Source organism: Triticum urartu, chromosome 2A (genome assembly GCF_056163025.1).
Source record: "Triticum urartu cultivar PI428250 chromosome 2A, HENAU_Tu73, whole genome shotgun sequence".
Taxonomy (NCBI): domain Eukaryota; kingdom Viridiplantae; phylum Streptophyta; class Magnoliopsida; order Poales; family Poaceae; genus Triticum; species Triticum urartu.
In genome coordinates, this window is record NC_141874.1 from 242,079,069 (window position 1) to 242,102,632 (window position 23,564).

Below are 23,564 nucleotides of genomic sequence, written 5' to 3' on the forward strand. Positions count from 1 at the left end.
CCTTTGATCGGCTCACTGACATCACAAATGAGCTTCAAGCCCTCGGCGCTACTGAGATCACCAAACATGAAATCGTCAAGACGCTGCTGAGATCACTTGATAGTTCGTTTGACATTCTGGCCCTGATGATTCAAGAACGTCCTGATTTCAAGACACTCGATCCGTCTGACATACTTGAGAGGCTCAACACACATGAGTTTCAGCTTTCTGAGAAAAGAGATATCTACGGTCCAAACTATGGGCGAACTCGTGCCTTGAAGGCAAAAGCTGTCTCCTCATCTGAAGAAGAATCTGACTGCAGTTCTGATGATCCTGAAGACATTGGAAGAGAACTTGCAATGCTAGTGAAGAAGTTCCAAAAATTCACTAAGAAGAAAGGCTTCAGGAAATCTTCACGATCAAGCTCAAGGAATGATGAAGCTTCTGCTCATGACTACAAGAAGAAAACATGTCACAAGTGCAAGAAAACTGGACACTTCATCTCTGAGTGTCCACAGTGGGACAATGAGAATAGAAGGAAGAAGAAGAGCAAGGAATATGATTCTGACGACAAGAAGAAGAAGAAATACTCAAAGTCTTCTTCCAAAACTTCATCAAGGTCTTCATCACACAAGAAGAGCTCATCTGGCAAGGCACGTGCGTTTGTTGGAAAGGAGATGGATTCAGAGGAGGAGTCCGCATCTGAGGAGGCAGAGGTGGAGTCTGAGGAGGAGTCTGATTCTGGCATTGCGAGTCTGGCTACAGCATACGTTGCCAAGTCCATCTTCAATACTGAAGACAATGACTGCATCACCGACACCGACGCAAATGACAAGAACGACTCCACTCCTACCTACTACTTCATGGCACGCGGTGCCAAGGTAAACACACGCAAAACTCGCTATGAAACAACTAGTGACGATGACTCTGAATGTGATTTAAAACCTAGCTACAAAACACTTGCTAAAATTGCAACTGAACAACAGAAAGCTATGGAACATATTCAAAAATTGTTAGACAGAAGCGATGATCTGTTGGGTGCTGAAATGACTCAATCTGAATCCTTAATTGAAGACATAAAAAACCTTCACGTTAAGTATCAGGAACTTGAAGATCGTCATGATACTCTCTCAACAACTCATGAAAAGCTTTCCTATGATTATCTTCAAAGGAAGCAAGAACTTGAGAAATTGAGGGTGGCTCATGAAGATCTTCAAAAGGAAAACGAGTCACTTCGTGCTGAACAGATCAGTCCCGCTTAGGAAGGATTTGAACCACCATGTCTTAAATGCATTGAGCGAGATAATGCTGCTTCTGTTGCTGAATGTTCCACTGCTACTACTGTTTCAATATCTTCAACTGTTGATGTGGTAACTAACCCCTCTGCTGAGGATACCACTGCTATTGCTGATGAGAATGCTAGGTTGAAGACATTGCTTGAAACAGGGATGTACAAAATTCTGAAAGGGCATCAGACATTATGTGATGTCCTTAAGAAGCAGATTCTGAACCGAAACCCTAGGAAAGAGGGTGTTGGGTTCGTGAGGAAAATTAATGCAGATGGGTCTTACTGGAAACCTGAGCAGTACCCCAAAACCACATGGGTTGCTGCAAAGGAATCCTCAGCAGATCCATCCAATCTGTCTGGCTTCACTTGTGCTAACCCAATTATCATTGATGAATCCTTTGATGCAAACTATAAACTATTTAAGAATCAGAATGATGAAGTGTTTGCCAGGTACATTGGTACTAACTGCAGGAATGGACCGCCTATGAAGAAGATCTGGGTTCCGAAAACATGTCTGGAAAATCTTCCTGTGAATGTCTTCATGACACCTCACTTGAAGAAGACAAACCTCAGACCAAAGGCTTCATATGGTCCAAATGCTTCATACAAACAGGGGACTCACCTGAGTCGCACTAACGCAAATGTTTTGCAGGGGAACCATACTCAGGCATATGAATATGAGAGTGGTTCATCGAACCGTCATGTTCATATGACCAAAAATTATTCTGCTTATTCCTATGAGTATTATTGTCCACCTGCTAGACTATTTGCTAAGGTTTCAAAGCCAAAATTCTCAGATGCTGCACTTAGACTTATAGCTTCTAAGCCACCCTTGAAGATGTGGGTGGTTAAGAAAGCTTAACTCTCCTTTGCAGGGAAAGGTCTCCAGCACAAAAACAAAATCTTCTAATGCTATTGCTGGGGACCATAAAAATCTTGTGGGGCGCAAGATAAAATGCCCAAATGGCATCATTATGTACTTCGTTCCTGAATTGCATGCTACTCTCCCCATTAGTCCTAATCTGGATCTAAGTTTTTATAACCCACTGGTTCGTCAAATGTTTATGCATCACAACACTCTTCGTGAAGCCTATCCCTCTAACTGCACTGTAGGGTACGATACCAGCGACTTCAAAGTCTTCAGAATGGATTATTGACAGTGGGTGTACAAATCACATGACTGGCAGAAGAAGCCTTCTTATGGACTCAACTTTACGTCCATCCGACAAGAGCCACATTACATTCGCTGACACTGGTAAAAGTAAGGTATTGGGTCTAGGTAGAGTTGCAATCTCAAAGGATCAACACATGGATAAAGTCATGCTTGTTGAATACCTTGGCTTCAACTTAATGTCTATCTCAATGCTTTGCGATTTGAATATGATTGTAATGTTTGGCAAATATCGTTGCCTGGTGCTAATGGAATCTGACAAATCTCTAGTGTTTGAAGGGTATAGGAAAGGTGATTTGTATGTGGTATATTTCTCAGCAGGACCACAACTTGCAGTATGTCTTCTTGCAAAAGCTTCAGAATGCTGGCTTTGGCATCGAAGGCTTGGGCATGCTGACATGAGGAACCTCCACACCCTTGCAAAGAAAAAGCACGTCATAGGCATCAAAGGCGTCAAGTTCAAGAAAGATCACTTATGCGGTGCCTGTGAAGCAGGGAAGATGACAAGGGCAAAACATCCTTCGAAGACAGTCATGACTACTACACAACCCTTTGAACTGCTTCACATGGATCTTTTTGGTCCCACTCACTACTCAACTTTTACTACTTCTGCATGCCTCTATGGCTTCGTAATTGTTGATGATTATTCTAGATATACTTGGGTGCACATAATCCTTTACAAGACTGAAGTGCAGGATGTCTTCAGACGCTTCGCAAATCGAGCTATGAACAATTTTGGCGCCAACATAAAGCACATCAGAAGTGACAATGGCACTGAATTCAAGAACACTGGTCTTGATACATATCTGGACACCTTGGGCATCACACATGAATTCTCAGCTCCATACACGCCACAGCAGAATGGCGTCGTCGAACGCAAGAACAGAACACTCATTGAGATGGCCAGAACAATGCTAGATGAATACAAGACTCCAAGAAAATTCTGGACTGAAGCCATTGATACTGCATGCCATACAATCAATCGTGTTTATCTTCACAAGCTTCTTAACAAGACATCCTATGAACTCCTAACTGGCAAGAAGCCAAATGTCAGTTATTTCAGAGTATTTGGCGCAAAATGCTGGATCAAGGACCCACACCACACCTCAAAGTTTGCACCAAAAGCACATGAAGGCTTCATGCTTGGATATGGAAAGGATTCGCACTCCTACAGAGTCTTCAATCTCTTCCACTACAAAGTGGTTGAAACAGTGGATGTGCGATTTGATGAAACCAATGGATCACAAAGAGAGCAATTGCCAAATGTGCTAGATGAAGTTCCAGCAAATGAATCAATCAAGCTTATGGGAACTGGAGAAATTGTACCTTCTGAAGCTCAACCTGAAGAAGAACTTATCATCTCAGCACCTGATCCACATGAAGACAATGCTCAGACTGAAGATATACCTTCAAATGACCACATAGATCAGCAAGAGCAAAGTCTTCGCCCCACACACCCTCGTGTTGCAAATGAAGTACAAATTGACAAAATACTGGACAGCATCAATGCACCCGGTCCACTCACTCGTTCAAGGGCAACTCAGCTAACAAACTTCTGTGGGCATTTCGCATTCGTCTCAATATCAGAACCCAAGAAAGTTGAAGAAGCCTTCATGGAACCTGAATGGATTCAAGCTATGCAAGAAGAGCTTCAACAGTTTGAGCTGAATAATGTATGGGAACTGGTTAAGCGTCCTGATCCACGGAAGCACAACATAATAGGCACCAAATGGATATACCGCAACAAGCAAGATGAGCATGGTCAAGTTGTCAGAAACAAAGCTCGTCTAGTTGCTCAAGGATATACTCAAGTGGAGGGCATTGACTTCGATGAAACATTTGCTCCTGTGGCTAGGCTTGAATCCATACGCATACTGCTGGCCTATGCAAATCATCATAACATACTTCTCTATCAGATGGATGTGAAAAGTGCCTTTCTCAATGGCAAGATTGAAGAAGAAGTGTATGTTGCACAACCACCTGGCTTTGAAAATCCAAAACATCCTGATATGGTATACAAGCTCAACAAGGCACTGTATGGCCTCAAACAAGCCCCTAGGGCCTGGTATGATACACTCAAGTACTTTCTGAGGAGCAAAGGCTTCATACCTGGTTCCCTGGATCCCACTCTTTTCACGAAGACATATGATGGTGAACTATTTGTGTGCCAAATATATGTGGATGACATTATCTTCGGCTGCACCAATCAGAAGTATAGTGAAGAGTTTGGATATATGATGCAAGAGCAATATCAGATGTCCATGATGGGTGAGCTGAAGTTCTTCCTCGGTCTTCAAATACGGCAACAACGCAACGGCATCTTCATATCACAAGAGAAATATCTTAAAGAGTGCCTGAAGAAGTTCGGTATGCAAGACTGCAAAGGCTTCACAACACCAATGCCAGCCAAGCATCATCTGGGTCCCGACGACAATGGTAAAGAGTTCGATCAAAAGGTATACCGCTCCATGATTGGGTCTTTGATTTATTTATGTGCATCTAGGTCAGATATCATGCTTAGTGTTTGCATATGTGCTCGATTTCAAGCGGCACCAAAGGAGTCGCATCACTTAGCTGTGAAGCGAATTCTTCGATATTTGGCTCACACCCCAACTCTAGGATTATGGTATCCAAAGGGCTCAGAGTTTGATTTAGTTGGATTTTTGGATGCTGATTATGCTGGTGAAAAAGTTGATCGCAAGTCTACATCAGGCACATGTCACTTTCTGGGACGATCACTTGTATGTTGGTCTTCAAAGAAGCAGAACTGTGTATCACTCTCCACTGCTGAATCTGAATACATTGCTGCTGGATCTTGCTGCGCTCAGCTTCTGTGGATGAAGCAAACACTCAAGGATTATGGCATTCATCTGAAGCAAGTGCCACTTTACTGCGACAACGAAAGCGCCATCAAGATTGCCAACAACCCAGTTCAGCACTCGAAGACAAAGCACATTGAAATTCGTCATCACTTTCTCAGAGATCATGTTGTGAAGGAAGACATTGATATCATACACGTCAACACTGAAGAGCAATTGGCAGATATCTTCACAAAGCCCTTGGATGAGAAGAGATTTTGCAAGTTACGGTGTGAGCTAAATATCTTGGAATCCTCAAATGTCATGTGATCAGGCACACATCCTAACACTTAAGCATATTGATGACTTAGATGTGCAACACACGAAGTAGCGTATATCTTCAAACAATGAAGACATACATTCTAAGTGTGAATACATTAATGTGGAATTTGACTTCGGAGCGCCACGATAATTGTGCGCTGTGTCTGGGTCTAATACTTCCTATACGGTGGGTAATGCCACCACCAAACGTTCCATTTTGAAGTGTTTCTCTCATGGCGTTACCTCTCAATGTCTTCACAATTGGTTTGGTTTCATTCTCAATATGTCTTCATGATTATCTTCACTGCGTTGATTATATGGATATATATGTACTGATGTTCTGTCCTCTACAGCATTCACTTATAGCTATGTCTTCTTGGTTGAATCTTGAACTAAGTGAATGTGATCGGACCCTAACCTCTCTATGCTTTCTATCTCAAACTCTATCTCTCCAAGTCATATGCATTCTGTTGAAACTGTCAAATGTCTTCACTGTGTCCTTGTCAGCTGAAGACATAGTGACAACCATAAAAGTCTGTTTTTAATGCTCATTCCTCCACATAAGATCCGGAGAAGAAGGAACGACCGCCCGACAATTTAGGCGTGCGTGGGACATGGAACAAATCCCAATCTTCCTCTAACTGGCCACGCGTGCCCCAAATGCGAACCGCCAGGGGTACCTGCGTAATAGCGCAGTGCCGCCTCTATCCCTATAAATACACGATTCACTGCGGTCATTATCTCCTTATTCCACCCTCGCACGAACCCTAGCGCCACCGCTAGCACTCGACGACGCCGGCGAAGAAGCGCTTCACTGCCGCAACCTCTCCGACGCCGTTTTCACGCCGACAGCGGACATCGCTCTCTCCGCCGTCGCCGTAGGTGTCTTCCGTTGCCAAGTTAGGGCACGGAGGATCGAACTGCTCGGCCTCAACTCTCACTTCGTCTAGCAGTTCCAAGTGTGAGTACTTGCAGCATCACATCAACTCGCCTGAAGCCAGTTCTTGCAAAAGGAAGCCTTTGAAGCCTTTGAACATCTTGAAGCCTTCCAAGTTATTCATGGCTTCAGAAACAGCAGCAAGGAAGGGAGGCAGACAGCGACGTGGTGAAACGTCCAAAGATCTGCCTGATGAATTGGCAGAGATGTACAAAACTGATCCTGAAGAAAGCTATGGTCAGTGCAAGACACGAATCCTATGGATTCGAAGATATTGGGCAGAGCAATGGTTCCACTACTGCTTCGTCACTCAGGAATATGCGGAGAAGTGCGCCATCAAGAGACCGTGGGGAGATGTATTATACAAAAATCTCGTACCCAGGTCCAGAGACGAAGCCATTGCTCAAGGCTTCTATCCATGCATGGTGAGAGGACCACAGCCAGCTGAGGCACATCCGTCATCACTTCTCTGGTGCCGCGATGATAATCTCTTCAAGAGCAACTTTCAGTTTGCACAACAGTCAGCGAAGATAAACAAGAAGAAATTTGGGCTTGACTTCAACCCTGGTCCCTCCTCACCAAGGGCAGATGGCACACGCAACGCCGATCCCAATATCATCGGGCCGTATGCCAATCTTGCAGGCCTCATCACTCGCATCCTAGTCCAAGGGGCTGCTGTGAATGACCCTCCAGCAGATACTGAGTCAGATGACGCCCCTGCTGCTCTGAAGCCAAAGCAGAAGAAGCCAAAAGCTCCAAAAGCTTCAAAGCCAGCCGCTTCTCCCAAGATCGCAAGAGTGAAGCCTTTAGCAACTGCACCTCCTGAAGCCAGTGTGCAGTCAGAAGGTTTATCACGAGTGTCTAAGCCCCAAGAAGCCAAGAAGCCTCAGCCACACACAGGCAAAGAGCTCACAGCTGCTGACATTCTGCGCTGCGAAGCCATTGATCTCTCAAGCGATGAAGATCTTGGAGATGATGCTCTTGAGCAGCTCATCAAGAGCAAGGAGGAGGCTGAAATCTTCAACAATCTGCCTCTGTTTGACGTCGCCATCATCCACAACTTCATCGATGAATGGTTTGACACACCAGACATAAGCTTCAATGATCTGCAGCTACCCATAGGCCTCAGCGTTGCCTTTCAAGGTGCAATCGCTTCAGAACTTGCAATAGCCCAGCGAATTGTAGAACTGAAGCAGAAAATTGATCATGAAAAGGCTCAGTTCAAGAAGCACGTGGCCAGGCTCAGTGTGCAAGAAGTGAAAAACTTCAAGATCATGTTGCACGAGCTGAAAGAGAACTTCCTGAAGACGCGTGCCGAAGCTCAAGGCTCGCGAGAACGCATGAAGACTTTGGCTGATCGCTGCGTGCAAGCCTACAATGAGGCAGAAAAGCGCAAGGCACTTGGGCGTCCCGGCATTGACCCCAGGATGGCCGCGAAGAAGAAAAAGAAGGCGTCTGTGCCCGAACCTGAAGCGCCAAGGTCAGAACCTGATGCTCCGATTGTCTTCCCCGCTGCAACGACTGGCTCGAAGCCAAAGAGTCGATCAACCGCCTCACAGCACAAGAAGACACGGACTGCAGAGGCTGAAGCTAAGAAGAGAAAGCATTCTGAAGCCTCTCCTTCTGAACCCATCATCAAGAAGCGCAAGACCAAGAAATCTCGGGCTGCTCCCACAGAGCCCCTGATAGTTGAACCACTCTGCGTCCGCTATCCTGACGCAGATCGTCAGTTGACAGTGCATGAGCCTGCTTACATAGAGGCTCCGCACGCTGAAGACATTCCAGCAGCCAACCCCAATGCTGCTGAAGACATTGGTCCCCAAGACAATGTGCAAGGTGATGCAGCCCTTCCTCAGCTTGAGACAAGCGAACAGATCAGTATTGGTCGTCCATTCACGCCAATCACACAAAATGCGTCGTGGGCAGATCTCCCACAGGAGGAAGATGAGCCCCAACCCACTGCAACTCCACCAGCGCCTACACTCCATAGGCTTCGCAAACGGCCACGGGCTCAGGCTGCTGAAGACATTCCGGCTGCATCAGCCGAAGAGCAAGCAGAAATACCACAAGCTCCAACTCCCCCGCACCAACAAGAAGCAGTTCTCAAGGAGAACGTGCCTGAAGCTGAAAATGTTGAGGCTTCCACAAACAACGCCGAAGCAAATGTGGAGCCCTCCCCAACAACAGCTTCAGAAGACACAGAACCTACTGCTCCTGAACATTCTGTGCCTGAGTCTGCTGCCGGACCACAATTCAACTATCATATTGCGCACAGGCCACAGGTCCAGAAGCCGATCCCACGACTACCAAGGTTCCCGGGTCCTGCATCAGCTCCTGGTTCCTTCAATATCAACGGCTTCAGGGCAGATAACACGTTTTTCGACCGCTCCAAGAACCCTTATTCAAGGGAACGGATTGTATCAGATAGGTTCTGGAGCCATCAACAGCGCAGCTATTATTCATGCATCCTCTAAAACCAAGGCCGTATCTTTCCTCATAAGCGCCTTGAGGTTGAAGCTGTTGCAGGTCTGCCTGGTCTGGAAGAAGCACTGGATTGCTTCAAGCAAGTGGGTTTGCTGCCATTTATCACTGACGAAGAGCACTGGAACGAAGAGCTTCTGCTCCAGTTCTATGCCACTTTGCATATCAAAGGCTATAACAGAGATCCGAAGACATGGATCCTGGAGTGGATGACAGGCAATATCCATCATGAAGCCAATGCTTTCGACCTAATTGAGCTTACCGGCCTTCCCACTCCTGGCGAATTCTTTGAAGAAGGGTGCCAACTCCATGCTGAAGCAATTGAGAGCATATTTCAGCGTCCTGAGCCAGATATGAGTCAGATGCTCTCAATGATGAAGCCATTTCCTCCAAATGCACCCTATCCAACTAGGTTCTTCGTTGAAGACTTAGAGTACCTGCCCAGAACAATATATCACATCATAAGGCGGACTCTCTGGCCAGTCAAGGGACACTCTTGATATGCAACGATTGATGGTGCAATGAAGACTCTCATCTTCTGCATTCTTCACGGCAAATGCTTCAATACACAGGATCTCTTCATCCGTCAATTTGCAGCATCTGCTTCAGAACTGTTTGGATTAAAGCTTTATGCTCCTTGGGTTATGAGGCTGATCAAACTTCACTCTGCAATCTCCTATCAACCCTCAGCCCGCAATCATAGGATATTTTTGCCAGACGTGGACACATCTGCTGAAGCAATATATCCAGAGCCGGCCAAGCAACCACTAAGTCTTCAGAATGCAGAACACCAGAGCTTCACTCAAAATATTGAAGGTGTTGAAGCTCTCTCCCGAGTGTATCCAATGGCTGGCACCACACGTGCCCCTGCATCAACTGAAGCCACCAACAGCACAGCAACAAAGAGACCCAAGAAGCGCGCTCGTGCACTCAATGACAGAGAGCTTCTTGTGGCTCTTCACCAAAAGCAAGATAGGCATCACGACTGGCTCAAGAGGCAGATGAGAAGCATCATGCAAGACGTCAATCGCATCAGAAATATGGCAACCAAGAATGCATTTGTCACACACGAGACCTGTCGCCGCACTTGGAAGGGCCTCACCATGATGTGCCCTGAAGCTGAACTGCATGAGGATGGCTTCACTGAGCACTTCAAATTTGACTCCACGCCTCCAAGAAGAGCGGTGATGCGCAGCACACCATCACTTGAAGAGTCAGAGTTCTCTTCTTCTGTTGCCACCGTGTCTGCCCGGATTATTGAAGAAGAAGACGACGCGACATCATCTCCACCTGCTTCAACGCGCGTCGAATCTGCACCAAGCTCGTCTGCACCACCGCCAAACAACTCCACCGACCCTGCTGCGCCTGGGAACGCGTAGAAACCTCTATGTCTTCAAACCTTTTTGGTCATCACTGACAAAAGGGGGAGAAGCATATGATGGTTATAGTCTTAAAGCGGGTCACTTTGGGCGGGTGCCACTATATTTTGCTACATTTTGCTTCGTGCTTGCAACTCCCGTTTTTGCTACATTTGCTTCTTTGAGTTGTAACACTTAGCCTTGATGGCCGTCTGCTACCTGCTTGTCACTCCGTTATGCGAAGATAAATTCCGCATGTGCGACGATAAATTCCGCACTCATCTCTTACTGCAGACGTCCATTTTCCATTATGCATGACATTATCTTCATATACTTTCACATGCATAGTGGATTGTCATCATAAGTTGAAGTGGATCTCCACAAGTACAACCTGCCATGTGCATTTGCATCCAAAAGGCAAATTACTTATATGCACATCTTCAGGGGGAGCCCTTGCAACTTATGAAGACAAAATCCTTTACTATTTCATAAATTATGTTCCCCGTTGAAAACTTCAACTAGTTTGTCATCAATCACCAAAAAGGGGGAGATTGTAAGTGCATCTAGTGCCACCCCTAGTTGGTTTTGGAGTATTGACGACAAACCTAGTTGAGGGACTAATGTGTTTGTGAGAATTGCAGGAAAACACAGGTAGAAGTCCCTCATTGATTCGGTTTTACTACCAGAGATGACCCCTAAAAATGTACGAAGACATTGAAGACAATGGTGGTTTATGAAGATATTCATATTGAAGACAATGACATGAGAAGACTCCCTATGAAGCTTTTGGAACTCGAAGACCTAGATCCTTCGTAGTTTTATTTCATTCATGTTGTGTCATAGGAACCACCGTACTGTTAAGTGGGGTCGAAGAGAACCAGTCAGAATGACTGAAGTGATGCCTAATTCAAATCCTATGTCTTCGAGCGAAGCCTATGAGAGAAAATCTTGTCCAGACTCAGACAAGTCAGCTTTACTTGTAGCCCAAGTAAAGTTGCCGTGTGAGTTCGAAATCTGACCGTTGGTACACGTGTCAGTTCCTTAGTGACCCAGGGTCATTTCGAACAGATCAGGTCGGGTTGCCAAGTGGCTATAAATAGTCCACCCCCCACAACCTTAAACGGTTGGCTGCTCAGATTTCAGTGCACGGCTTTTGTCGTTTGAGAGCAACCCACCTCGAAGCCTTTGAAAGAAAAATTCCTAGTGAGGAGAAAAGCCCTAACCACCCAGAGCCAGAGTAAATTGGGCATCACTTAAGTCTTCGTGTCTGTGTGATTTGAAGACTTATTACACTTGAGGACTGTGCATCCTCCAGACGGTTAGGCGTCGCGTTCAGAGCATCCAAGAGAAATTGTGGATTGCCAGTGAACGAAGTCTGTGAAGGTTTGGGAGTCTACCTTGAAGACTTACCTGAGTGATTGGGCGAGGTCTATGTGACCTTAGCTCAAGGAGAAAACGGTGAGGACTGGGTGTCTTGGACTAAGTGTCCTTGACTGGGTGTCCGGGACTGTGTGTCCTTTGGTTTAAATACCTAGCCGCTCCAACCAGACGTACAATTGTCACAGCAACTGGAACTGGTCCAACAAATCATTGTCTTCAACGTGTCATTGGTTTCATCTTCACTTCCTTTCGCTTACAGTTATTCATTGTGAAGCCATTGCATGCTTGCTTTATCTTTTGTCTTCACAACATGAATGTATGATCTGTTTGGCTTCATAACTTCTTCCTACCTGATCCTTATTACACTGAAGCTGTTTGTCACTGCGCTTTCACTCTATTGAATACATGACCATGGCTGGACTAGTGTAATCTAACTTCCGCTGCATAGTAATAGGCATAATCTTCACTGTTTGTCTTCATAACTCTCACGTTTTGAAGACTTTCATAAAAATCGCCTATTCACCCCCCCCCCCCCTCTAGTCGATATAACGCACTTTCACTTACCCGATTTATCATCATCCGAACTTGGATCTTTAGTAGTATGAGAGTCACCATACATGGCAAGTACATCCATAAGCTTGCCCATATATATACACTTACGCTTTAGCCACCCTAGCTATTGCTTGAGGGGGTCAAAGTGATAGTTCTGCTCCAAGAGCAGCACAGCCTGATCCGTCCAAATATTGTCTGAAGAATGAATGCTGGTTGCCACCCAGCGAGCCCAATGATGAGCCGACTCGTCTTTTGACTGCACAAAGTACTCCAAATCAACAATTTTCAAAGGCTTCTTGCAAGTACCTGGAAAGTTCTTGATAAAGCTGTCGTTCAACACCGCCCAAGTATTGATGGAGTTAGGGGCAAACTCTTCAGCCATGTGCAAGCCAATCCTTCCAACATCATGGTGAAATATTTGGCACAAACTGCATTCTTGACATCTAAAATCTCCATGGCCAGCTCGTAACTTTCAATCCAAGACCCTAGAGGTGTCGTGGGTGGACACGATCACCTAAGGGGCCATGATCCCCTTGTGGTTCGGCAAGAAGAAAGATTACATTGCACAAAGAGTGGAGGCAATGAAGCAACACCACGGCGATGCCACATGTGGTTTTTACCCAGGTTTGGGCCATCGTGAGGCGTAAAACTCTACTCCTGCTTTGGTGGATTGAGTGGAAGAGCACAACGGCACACATCGCTCGAGCCCGGCAAGATTGTCTCGGGGGAAGAGTTGCTACGCGTGTACAATTCCAGAGGATCCGAATCCCTTCTCTACTTTGCCATGGCCCTCCTTTTATGGCTCAAGGGGTGACCACAGTGCCAAAACAATCATTATCTAGTGATTAGATAGAGAATAGTGCTATCATACCTAACTTTGGTAGTTAGGACAAAGGGCATTAAATGCACTTCTAGGTGTCATGCTGAGGATGTAGCCCGGCAAGCCTGTTGTGCCGCTTAATTATCTTCTGCTTATCTGCTTCACACGCCTCTGGACGGGTGTCACGTGAAGGAAATCTGTCTCCAAAAAGGGCTGCCACATGCTTAGTGGAAGCCACATAATAACTTGGGGCTCAACATCGCATTGATAAGTGATTTGTGTCACTACGAGGTGGAGCGGTGGAGCGGTGGTGCCTTGGCGGGAGATTCTCCCTTGGTGGTCCCAACAAGCCTCCCCGTCCATCCCCCCAGCAAGGAAGGCTTTCCCAACGTAGTGCTCTCCTATCTTATTATTCTTGGTCTTCTTGATCCGCCCCTTGATCTCACAAAGAGCGGTTCTTCTGGTTTAGCCTTGCCTTGGATGTTGGTGTTGTATATTGGGTGCGATCGTGCATGTGTATAAGTCTGGGCAACAAACGTGATTGTTCGTTGCACCGACAGGAGCCCCCCCGTCTGGCTCATACATGTCGCCAGGCATCGTTGAGGTAGGCCCTAACAGATACACAGGAAAATGCTTCGGCCCACTCGTAGTGGGATCAATGTCTTCCTTGATACTTTCCTTGCTTCTTCATTAACCTGTACCAGAATCAGTTTCCAGTTTTCCCATTCATTGTGCGAGACGACGTGGGGTGGTTTAAGCCAGGAACCACGGGCTACCGACGCCCCACATTCCCGGGGTGGTAACTGCCATCTTACCCATCCCACCACCTTTGTCGTTTCCACCACGTAGTCAGCATGCATTGAGCAGGGTTGGTGGCGGGCGCGCAGGGCGCGGGTATGAGTGCCATGGAAGAAAACCAAGCACCGTGGATTGGCGTAGGAGGGCGGACGCTGATTCCAAGCATCGTCAGTGACACATATGGAATGGATTGGTGGAGTGGGGCGGTTGTATCCTAGGTGGTGAGGAGCTAGCCCCCGGCCATGCTCTCCTATAACAGGAGGCGTGGGTGAGGTGCTCATCCCCACACACATCTCCTTCTTCTCATCGCATCCCTATTCCAGTACGGTGAGGGGAAGAGGAAGTGGTAATACTCCAGTAGCGGCGACGAGGGCTTCTACTCGACAACGCCTCCCTCCCCCTGCTGGGGACGCAGGGGCAAAGTCCAGCGTATGAGGTGGCACGGTGGGACGAGGGTGTGGCCATCGTGGCGCTCGGGGCCCAGGAAGGCATGGTAGTGCTCTAATCGCTCCTCCTCCAGCCACCCTGGCCCTGACTGAAGGCCACGTCGGTGACCAGCCATTGTAGTTCATCGTCATGCTGCGCGGGCCTCTGCGCAGCCGCCTTCAACTCCCCACCCCTTTCACAAGGGTGATGGAGGAAGAATAGACACCGGGATTTAGGTTAGAATTGTGGGGCTGTTGTAACGGAAGCATGCGGGCGGACGTGGAGTTCCCCGCACCTCATGCCATGCTTCTCCGGTGTGGCTAGAAAACCTTCGCTCATGCCCATAGCTTGGCAGTGGGGCAGGTTCTCCATTGCAAGCTAATTGACACCAACTTGCTCTCCATCAAGGTCTTCAGTCGTTCGGGTGCTTGCTTAGGGTGCTGCACGAAAAGCTCGACCGACAACGAAATCTCCTCCTCGAGCGACAGCAACGAAGAGGACAGTGAAGGCGATGACGACGTCGCCGAGCGGTAGGACAACGAATCTGACTCTGGCTGAGCGCCGGGCGCACCATCACCGTCAGCAAAGGGCCAGCGACTGATATGTCTCCAACATATCTATAATTTTTGCCTGTTCCATGCTGTTATATTATCATTATTGGATGTTTTACAATCATTTTATGGCAACTTTATATCATTTTTGGGACTAACCTATTGACATAGTGCCCAGTGCCAGTTGCTGGTTTTTTGCTTGTTTTTTTACATCACCAAAAATCAATACCCAACGGAGTTCAAACGCAGCAAAACTTTTTGGAGATTTTTTGGACGAGAAGACATCGAGTGGGTCAAAGAAGTGCCAGGTGGGTTGTGCCCACCTCGGTGGCCTCCCGCACTGCCTCTTCGCCCTATAAATTGCCAAATATTCCAAAACCCCCGAAGATAACCCTAGATTGAAAGTTCCGCCGCCGCAAGCCACTTTAGCCACGAAAAACCAATCAGGAGCCCGTTCTGGCACCTTGCCAGAGGGGGAGATCATCATCGGAGGCCATCATCATGATCCCTTTGGCCACCATGATGAGGAGGGAGTAGTCCACCCTCGGGGCTGAGGGTTTCTACCAGTAGCTATGTGTTTCATCTCTCTCTCTCTCTCTCGTGTTCTTGATGGCACGATCTTGATGTATTGCGGGCTTTGTTAATATAGTTGGATCATATGGTGTTTTCCCCTCTCTATATTGTTGTGATGAATTGAGTTTTCCCTTTGAGATTTCATTTTATTGGATTTAATATTTTTATTGATTTCAGAGCACTTGATATGTGTCTTGCATATGAATACCCGTGGTGACAATGGGGTATTTTTTGATTCACTTGATATATGTTTTGGCACACAACTCGTGGATTCCCGAGGTGACATTGGGGTAATCTATGCATAGGGGTTGATGCACGTTGTCGTCTTTGTTTCTCCGATAGAAATCTTGGGCACTCTTTGAGATTCTGTGTGTTGGATCGAGTATTCTAAATCTAAATTTGCTTTGGTGTTATTTTAATATGAACTCTTGATAGATCGATCGGAAAGAATAGCTACAAACAATTTCTTCTTATGTTCTCCGCTAGATAAGAACTTTGGCGTGATTCCTCGTTGCTCGTCGAGGGATGGTTATATGATCCAATTATATTAGCATTGTTGACAGATTGCACTACCAAAAATACGGACCCTAGGCATCAATTTCAAGCATTGCAATACCATTTGTGCTCAATTTCTTTACTTGCTACCTTGCTGTTTTTAATGTTATTATTACAAAAACTAATATCTACTGCCATTACTACACTTTTATTACCATCTCTTCGCCAAGCTAGTGCACCTATACAAATTACCCTTGTATTTGGTGTGTTGGGGACAGAAGAGACTCTTTGTTATTTGGTTGTAGGGTTGTTTAAGATAGACTATCTTCATCCTATGCCTCCCACGGATTGATAAACCTTAGGTCATCCACTTGAGCAAAAATTGCTACTGTCCTAAAAAACTCTGCGCTTGGAGGCCCAACTCGTGTTTACAAGAATAAAGTTGTGTAGTAGACATCAAGCTCTTTTCTGGCGCTGTTGCCGGGGAGGTGAGTGCTTGAAGGTATATCTTTAGATCTTGCAATTGAATCTTTTAGTTTCTTGTTTTATCACTAGTTTGGTTTGTAAAAGAAAACTACCAGAAAATCGAATTGAGGTTGCATCATATTATTCATCTTTATAATGTCTTTTGTGAAAATGATGGAAATGAAAACTGTGCTCAATTGATAGAACAAGAATTCAATAAAATGTTTGGCATAAATGATGAGGATGATTGCAATGTTGCTAGTATGAATTCTTTGAATATCCATGATGCTAACGGTCACTACTAGGGAAAAAAGGCTAGCAGCAGCGCGGGTCTTTAGGCTATCAGCAACGCGGACAGCCGCGCTACAAATAAGGCGCTACAGCTAACTGTTACTAGTAGCGTGGGCTAAACCCGCGCTACTACTAAATGATTAGTAGTAGCACGGGTGCACACGCGCTACTACTAAGCTAACACCCACACTACTACTAACCTAACTACTAGTAGCGCTCACTTTTAACCCACGCTACTACTAACAATTTAGGAATTAAAAAAAATAAAAGTTAGATGTGGTATTCATGAAAGGTAATACGTCCATTGCAAAGCAAACCAACGTCACAGAACCATCTCAGGATTCCATTTAACATCAGACACACAACCATCATCGAAGTACCTCCCCTAGTGGTCCACCACCAACCTAAACAAATCACTTCTCTAGATGTATCTACCAAGGCTTAGAGTTCAGATGCCAATGTACCCGAATCCTCCTTCCCCCGGACGATGGCGTCGAGGACCTCCACCTCGAAGACCTCCGGTGTCAAAATCACCTGGACGTTCATCTGTTCGACGTGGCCACCGTGCTTCACAGCAAAGTCCGCCTCTAAGTGGTTGAAGAGCACAACGCCCACCGGGCCACGCTAGTCAGCGTCGATCACCGCTGCACCCACGTCGGGAAAGTGAAAACTTGTTAGTACGCAAATTGCATCAGTTAAACTAAATAGTATATTACAATTCACAAGACCCATTAAGTTAAGATTCCTTATCATCTAGCAATTTAAAGGGGCTCATGCCGAATATATATGATTAATTCCTCACTTCTTATTCAAACTAAATATATAGATTTGGCAAATGCAGAGAAAAACATAAAGTCCAAAAGAAACACAGAAATGCATATGTGAACTAAATTACTTTGTGTGTTAGCAGATTTCTTGTTGGGTTATTCAATATATATAGTACCACATCAAGCAGGGTGATGTGTTTACTTCGCGCCGCAATGTTTGGCACCAAGTTCAGTCTTGGAAGACAAATACAATACATGGCTGGGCTGGACAAGGCAAAGAAAAATACAGAAATTTGTAGTTAATAAATCATTAGCATTAATCAGTGCCTTCTGTCGCGGGGGTCATGTGTCAACTGATTTCAAGTATGTTCTTGCAAGCTACAAAGATGTTAAGAATTACTTCCAATCTGGTTTTTGCAAGCCACAAAGTTGTTCAGAATTACTACTTATCTAGTAGTACAAATGTTGAAAACAGATTATGAACTAGTCCAGACTCTACATACACGTATGTGATGAGCATTGAAGCATTCACTCTCCCAGGCTGTTTAGGATCATCAACCTAGTGGATGTCGTCCGGTAATAGAGGAAGTGCATCCTATATAAGGCACCCAACAAAAAGCAAAGTGACGGCTACTGTTTTTTCAGGCAGGGTGTACAAATTTAACAAAAATGAATGTGCACTAGCACTATAGAGTCTGGTATATCCAGTTGCTAGGGCAAGTACAAAGGTCTAAGACGATATGCTACTAAATGATTGATTTTGCTATTGCTCATGGACATAGACATGAGCAAGCACATGGCAGGGCCAAACCTATGCAAAGCATCAATTGTTTTCAGCTCCATGGCAACATGTCTAGTGGAAATCAAGATACTACCCACTTGCACAACTGAATCTACCATGCACATGCGGGAGGCTACAACTTCCTCAAAAAACAAGTAAAGAAGAGCATCATGGTTTCCTCAGCCAAATACATTGACCCACTCGCCATCTACCTTCCCTTCGCTGGCCGGAGCCATCGGCTCCGTCCTGGCAGCCTCCGTCGCCGGGGTCATAGAGAATAGAATGGTCCATGGCTCTGCATGAACATCGAACATATCTCTGATAGAATTACATATGAAGAAAGCATCACTCCTGACAATTTCATCAATAAAAGGGAAGTTAGCTAACTTATAGGGAAACAAAACATCAAGATTCTAACTGAACAAAAGGAAACCTAGTCCAACTGCGCATTTTTTTAGAACAGGAGGATGACCCCCGTACAACGGCGCATAGGCCTAGTGGAATTTTATTCAAGGACCAGAAAAGAGCATCTTTCAGTTTACTACAATATGTAATTTAAATAGCACAAAGCAAACAACTATAAAATGACAAGTGAACTATGATCCAATGTTGTGCAGAATATTAATATGAAGGTGGATTTTTTCATATTCGAGTTTTTCTTAATAGTAACTTAAAAATAAATGAATATATGCATAAGGTGGATTTTCACATGCAACCTGTGGTAGTTTCAGTTTGTGTCGGCTTCAATTGTCACTCCAAACCTCTATTTCTCTTGTGGGCAACTCAAAATTGTTTACAATCCGTTATCTGCAAAAAATAAAATGGACTGATCTGAGTTAAAATAAACACATTACATGAATAGGCCAGACATAAACCTCTATATGCTATGCCGAATTAAGATAAAATAAACACATTGCATGAACTGAGTTAAAATGGACTGAACTGAGTTAAATCAGCCATTTTCATTTATAAGTGATCTATATGCTATGGCAAGCAACAGCTCATTACATGAACAGGATGACAAGGCATGCCGCGCAATGATCTGTTCATCGCAGAGCATAGAACCATTCACAGGGCAGCCATTCAACAGCAGATATATAGAGATTGATCCATCATCCAACACATTGATCCGCTACGAAATTACCACACGACAGTATGATGATATTCACATGAACACAACAACAGGCCTGTCATACACACACATACTACTTAATGATTCATTCAATAATAGTTCATGAATTAGTAATAATTCCCAATAATAGTCAGTAGCTAGAGGAAGGACACCACAAATAGGTGGAATCCCAGCGAACCTAATGATTCATTCAACTCAACTCTACTTTGAACAAAGTTGGCCTCATTTAAATAAGAAGAATTGGAGAAGCGGACTTTCAGATCTACAGTACATACATTAGGCCAAAATTAAGGTCCAATTTAACTACAGGATGACATGTATAATAATTATAGTAGTAATTCACCACTGAGATAGATGAGAAGATGAATTGATATGGGATTGTGAGACTCGACAGTGACGGGTACAGTATCAAATTTGTCCTTCCTTTGCAAGAGAGGAAGAGAAATTAGATTGGGGATCAGAAGAAGGTGGGTACGGCCGGTGGATCTGTTCATTGTTGTGGAGGAAGGAGGGCTTGTAGGCTCTTGGGGTAGTCCTCTCCTGCCTCACCTCACCTCGCCTGCTGCCTCACGCAACAAGTCAGCAATGCTGCTGTGTGTGTGCGTATGCGTCTGTTCAAACCAAAGCTAGCTGCGCATGAGTGAGGGAAGGGAAGGAAAAAAGGAAAGGGAAAGGGAAGTAGATCAAGATAGTACCTTGGCGGCCATGGCGTCGTCGGCCGAATGGAGCGTAAGCAGACGGACAAATGGAGGTCCTGTCCAGGCGCGCGAGCTCGCGATTGGGGAGATGCGGCCAACGCCATGGAGGTGGAGCTCCAGGTCCTAGCCGTCGGCCATGGATGTGGATCTCCAGGTCCAAGCCCCTGGCGGATCTCGGACTGAGAGCCACCGCCTGACCTATTCTCTTCTCATCGTCTTCTAGTGAGGGGAGGGGCTAGGGTGGCGGTGGCGGTGGTCGTGCGGAGGCTTGGCCGGCCGGCTGCAGCGCTCGGGGCTGCACACACTCGTGTATTGGGAGAGGAGAGGAGGTGGAAGAAGGCCGGCGGTGGAGGGGATTCGGATCGAGGTTTGGGTGGAACTTTTTTTTGATAAACGTGGGCAGGTGGATGGTGGAGTGGTTGGTGGGGTGGGAGCAGATGCAGGTGGTAGCGTGGAGTTTATAACCCGCGCTACTACTATCGACTTAGTAGTACTGTGGGTTTATAACCCGCGCTACTACTACTGGTCCCGGGAGGCACAATGGAAATCACTTAGTAGTAGCGAGGGGTAAAAACCCACGCTACTACTATCGGGTTATTAGTACCACGGTTTTCTCAAGCTCGCTACTGCTAATTAGCAGTAGCGTTTGTTTTTAAACCGTGCTACTGCTAAGATTCTATGTATAAGGTTTCCCCTAGTAGTGTATGCAAAGCCATAAACTTGGGGGTGCTATATTTGATGAAGATGATATTTTTAGTCCCCCAATGTGGCACCTCGGCTCAGAGCAACCGGTTTACCATGCATTGCCAGCCCAGAGACCATGTCTTCTGGCAACACACAACATCTTGGTATAGAAAACAACCGCTTTATTGATGCTAGCGGATCAAAGTTTACATTACAACAGGTAGCGAGGCCAAGCAGCACGCACGGGGCGGCTGAAAATATGTACATTATTTACTGAACATAAAGGCCTCGATCATAACAACTACGCGGCAGCGGAACAACGTCGTAGCGGAAGGTCCATAGCATAGGGACACCAATGTGGACACGATCTAGACTCGGACAGCACTCCTCTCCAACAAGGCTTTTCCTGAAATCTGGCATGACACGTCAGGTCAGTACATTGAATGTACTTGCAAGCTCACAACAGACATAAACATAATGACAAACAATATCATGTTATTTAACCAATTCTTAATAATGCAACATTATATCCAACATGCTGTGATCATATCCTTGTGAGGAAAAATTCCTCTTACCAACGGTGATCACTTCTTGGATCACCACCATACCAACCTCAACATCTTAACCAGGAATATCTCGTGATCCTTCTGGCGATCAAAACCACGACCCATACATGGCCTAAAACAATGATCCTTCCGGCGATCACAACCACGACCCATCCTAGGTCTAAAACAATGATCTGTCCGGCGATCACAACCACGACCCATACTAGGTCTAAAACAATGATCCTTCCGGCGATCACAACCACGACCAACACTTGATCCTGTCCAACCCAATGGCCTTCCCGCCATCATCAATAGTGCAGAGTTCATAACTTAGTGTGCAAATTTTATTAAATGTTGACCCATGGTGTCACCTACTTTCGAGTGTGCCCGTAACCGTGGACTCGGCTATCGATAGATTAATACACTCTGCAGAGGTAGCACACTGTACCCACACCACGGAACCCATGGACTCGTACTCCCATTCGGGTGGACCAATGACATTCCTATGAAATCACTCCATTGCCATGACACTCTCTCGGCAACTCAGACCCACTCCCAACTGGGCAAGTCCTGGGTGGCCCCGTGTCTACCAAAGACACAACGACCACCGTCGTGGCCAAACGTCCCTCATGGGGACCGATACCAAAAATATTAACAACGACACACAAGGTTATGTCTGCTTACGGGCCAGGGTACCGCATGCCCATAACCTTCCCTTGTTGGAGGCACCGAGCAGAGGCATGACAACGGACCGAATAAAGGCCTTCCCATACAAGCAAATGCGGTTGCACTGGGAAAAACATGATTCAGTGGCACCATGACCCGGTCAACGATATATTCGAGTTGTATTATTATCAGGTTCAACTTAAATTGAAAATAATCGGTGTCATAGTATGCCATGAAGTGCAACAATAACATATGCATCACATAATACCGGAAAAGACTGAGTCAACTATATCCATACTAAGCATAACCAACAACAACTCTTGACACTCCTCTAGTCAAGATTAAACCTCACACTAAACAAAATCTTTTCTAACAAGTTTTATCATTATTATCATGCAAGAAAATAACTTCAATTAATTACTTATATCCATAACCATATTATTTCTACCATAGCAAAAATAAGTTCTAGTCTCTTTATCAACTTAGTTGGCTCTAAACTTTCTGTAACACAAGCATATTAACTTGGACTAGCACTTAACAGAATATGAATAACACAATAATGATCTATATGCATGGATTAAATCATTCATTCAAGTAGGAAAATCACAAATATTGCAATGGCACCATGAAAATGTTGATGTGGCTTGCCTTAGTGCAGATGAGGTTCACAAGCCTCGTGGTGACCCTCAAGACAAGCCTCACTGATCTGAAAACAAATACAAACACACAAAAAAATCATCAAGAACCCTTCTGAAATTCACCAGAAAATCTAGGCAGCAGGGAAAAATCCCATTTTTGGTGAGCTGCTAGATTTCTTTGCAAAGAACACAATGCAAAAAAGAATCAATTCATTTGGACTTATGGTTGAGAAGTTATAGCTGTTTGAAGCTCCCATAAATGAAATTTGAATTTAAATAAAACAGACTGGAGGGGAGGTGACGTCAAAGGCGTAAAGCCTCGGGGCGCCACCACTCATACCGCTTCGCGCGCGTAGTGAGTGGCTGACTAGCGGGGCCCGCTAGTCAGATGAGGGGAGAGGGGAAACGAGAAAGGGGGTGGTGCGGCTCCGCCGGAGCAAACGCCGGTGACGAGGGCTCCCTGGCCAAAATGAGAGGAAGGGATCTAGAGAGGAGACTGAGGCGCACCTGCCCGTACCTGTAGAGTAGCTAGGGGTGGTCGGACGGCGTCGGGATCTTCCTCTCTAGTGGAGACAGGAAGCAGAGCTCGCCGGAGACGAAGACGAGGGCGAGAGGAAGTGACTCTAGGGGTTCCAACCGGGCGGAACGGCACCACCGCAGAGTGGCAGAGGCCCTGGAAGGGTTGCCCAGGCCTGGGAGGGGCCGGAGCTACGGGAACGACCCGAGGGGATCGCCGACGAGCTCGATCTCGGGGACGGCGGCCCGCGGCCTGCCCGGCCATGCTACAGTCTTCTACTAGGTTGTGGAGTGTTTGAGAGTGGTGGATGATGCTCGAGGAGGCTGGGGGAGTGCTCTATTTATAGCCGAGCATCGAGGGGGGTTCGGGCTCCACCGGTGGACACCTGGACACGGCGCCCGTCGACGAGCGGCGTCACTAAGAGAGGGAGAAGGAGACGGAGCTCACGCGGG